Source organism: Ahaetulla prasina, chromosome 1 (assembly GCF_028640845.1).
Source record: "Ahaetulla prasina isolate Xishuangbanna chromosome 1, ASM2864084v1, whole genome shotgun sequence".
In the NCBI taxonomy this organism is placed as follows: Eukaryota; Metazoa; Chordata; class Lepidosauria; order Squamata; family Colubridae; genus Ahaetulla; species Ahaetulla prasina.
The window spans coordinates 314,935,291-314,938,499 of record NC_080539.1 but is presented as its reverse complement, the minus strand read 5'-3'; positions in this window follow the sequence as shown (position 1 = coordinate 314,938,499).

Sequence of the window (3,209 nt, the reverse complement as noted above, 5' to 3'; positions counted from 1 at the left end):
ACCATCCGTCTAGGTCTGGCCCTAGAGTTCCTGTCCACCCCCCCAACGGTTTTCTTGCCTTGCCCAACTTCCAACCGCAGTTCCAGCACTGCCCTCGTGGAGTCAGCGGTCAACCATCTTCTGTCTATTCGGGCCATCCAACCGGTCCCCATTGATCAACGGAAGCAGGGCTTCTATTCCAGGCTCTTCGTAGTTAGCAAACCGTCGGGGGGCTGGAGGGCTATTCTAGACCTTAAAGCTCTCAATAGGTACATTGTGTACCGTCGTTTTAAAATGCACTCCTTACGTTCCATCTTAGAGTGCATAAGGCTAGGGGATTACATGGCATCCATTGATTTAACGGAAGCCTACCTACACATTCCCATTAGACGAGACCACCGTAAGTTCCTCAGATTTTGCTTCAAGGGCGCTCACTATCAGTATAGGGCATTACCCTTTGGGTTGTCGTCGGCCCCCAGGGTTTTCACTAAAATCATGGCGGCTCTCCTGGCCCATATTCGAGGGACCCCGGTTAGGCTTCAGGCCTACTTAGATGATATTCTCATTCTCTCTTCTTCGAAGGAAAAAGCAGATAGGGATATTTCTTTGACCATTGAGGTGTTACAATCGCACGGGTTCTCGATTAATTGGGATAAGAGCCACCTTATACCTTCGACTTCCATTGTTCACTTAGGGGCTCAGATTGATTCACAGAAGTCGATGGTCTATCTGTCGGCTGAACGCCAAAGTAGTTTAGCGGAGTTAGCCAGTATATCTAGAAGGTCTCAGTCAGTTCCCATAGAGCAACTTGCCCAGCTCCTAGGGAAGATGGTTTCGGCATACGATATAGTTCCATGGTCTCGTCTCCACAGTCGGCCCCTTCAGTGGTTCCTCTTGCCACACCAGAGGAGCCGATGCGGTCTTTCCAGACGACGGGTGCTCCTGCCACGGGAGGTAGCCGACTCTTTGGCATGGTGGAATCCGGAGAGGGTGGCCAGAGGATCAGTCTTCAGGGAACCAGTGAGGACCGTTATCACCACCGACGCCAGCCTGTCGGGATGGGGAGCTCATCTAGACCAACACCTGGCCCAAGGCAAGTGGAACCCATCGGAAATCTGCCACGGCATCAATTTTTTGGAGCTGAGGGCCATCCGTCTCGCTCTCTTAGCTTTCAAGACTCTCATCCAGGACGGGAACGTCCTTATCCTCACGGACAATGTGACAGCGAAGGCGCATATAAACAGATGGGGAGGTACTCACTCTCGCTCGTTGATGACGGAAACGCTCTCCCTCGGTCATTGGGCCGAATCCCACCTGCGGTCAATAAGAGCGGAACATATTGCGGGGGCGAAAAATTGCACAGCGGACTCCCTCAGCCGTCAGACTATCGACCAGTCGGAATGGTCCTTATCCCCAGAGAATTTCCAAGAGTTGATATCCAGGTTCGGGCTCCCGGTGGTGGACTTGTTCTCCTCCGAGACCAACAATCAAGTGCCTCGATTCTTTTCGAGGTTCCCTTCTCGGGGAGCGGAATCAGTGGACGCCCTACGCAGCAGCTGGCCTCGGGGCCTCCTGTACGCCTTTCCACCGATTCCACTGATCCCCAGAGTGATCCGGAAGCTCCTATCCGAGAAGTCAGAATTAATATTGGTCGCCCCCTTCTGGCCCAGGAGACCCTGGTTTGCGGACCTGATCACTCTGTCAATTCGAGAACCGTGGAGGATTCCGGACAACCAGGTGTCCCTCTGCCAGGGACCAGTTCGACATCCCGATCCGCAATGGCTACGCCTAGCCGTATGGAGGTTGAGCGGTGCGTCTTAGCTACAGCAAGGGTTCCGCATCAGGTCATTCCTACCATGCTAGCTTCGCCGTGACTCTACCAAACGAATTTACGAGGCCACGTGGCGCACATTCGAAAAGTGGTGCACATCTCATAGTATAAGGGCCACCTCGGCTTCCGTCTTGGACATTCTGGCTTTTCTGCAGCGAGGTCTCGATTCAGGACTGGCGACGAACACACTCAAGAGACAGGTGGCGGCTATCTCGTCAGTCCTGAGGTGCGGTTCACTCATTTCCCTTTCAAAGGAGCCTCTCATTCAACAATTCTTCCGAGGGGCCAACAATGTCAACCCGCCGGTCGTACATCGCTTTCCATCTTGGCGATTGAACGCGGTACTCAATGCTCTGACCAAGACACCGTTTGAACCACTTAGAGACTCCTCTCTCCGGTTTCTGTCGCTGAAGGTTTCCTTTCTGATAGCCATCACATCGGCCCGCAGAATTTCGGAATTATCAGCTTTGTCAGTTCGTCAAGACCTCTGCACTTTCTTTAATGATAGGGTGGTGCTACGTCTAGACCCTACCTTCGTTCCGAAGGTTAACAGTCAATTCCATAGAGCACAAGACATCGTACTGCCCAATTTCTGCCCAAATCCGAGACACCATTTGGAAAAGGTGTGGCACACTCTAGACGTTCGGAGAGCATTGAAGATTTACATTGATCGGACATCGACCTTCCGTAAAACAGAAGCTCTCTTCGTGTCATTCCAACCACTTACTCTGGGTCAGAAGGTGACCAAATCGGTTCTGGCTAGGTGGATCAGAGCAACAATAGCCACAGCATATGAGAGTCAGTCTCTTCCGGTGCCGCGTAATATTACAGCACACTCTACCAGGAGTGCAGCTTCTTCTGCCGCTTGGGGGGCCCAGGCTTCGATCGATGAGATCTGCAGAGCAGCTACGTGGTCCACTCCTTCTTCGTTCATTCGACACTACCGGGTAGACTCCTACGCGTCGGCGGACGCAGCGTTTGGCAGGCGAGTTCTACAGACGGTTTTTTCGCAACAACAATGACTAGCCGCCATCGACCCTCCCGGTAAGACTTTGGGCTTTGGTATGTCCCAGTCCTGACGGCCGTTTTCCCCGACAGGGAGAAGGGAACGTTGTCTTACCTGAACGTCCCTTCTTAGAGAGGGGAAAACGGCCGTCAGCCCCACCCAAGGCGTCTGTTCAATCTGGGTTCAGGGGCGGGAGGGCGCTAATTCTCTCTCATTTCAGTTCACCACGACGACCTGCAGTTGGATCCTCGCCGAAAAAGCTGGAAAGAAAGAGGAGTAGGCGGGGATCTCAAACAACTAATTTTAAGACTCGGTCCAATCAGCATCGAGGAGATTTACCCAGTCCTGACGGCCGTTTTCCCCTCTCTAAGAAGGGACGTTCAGGTAAGACAA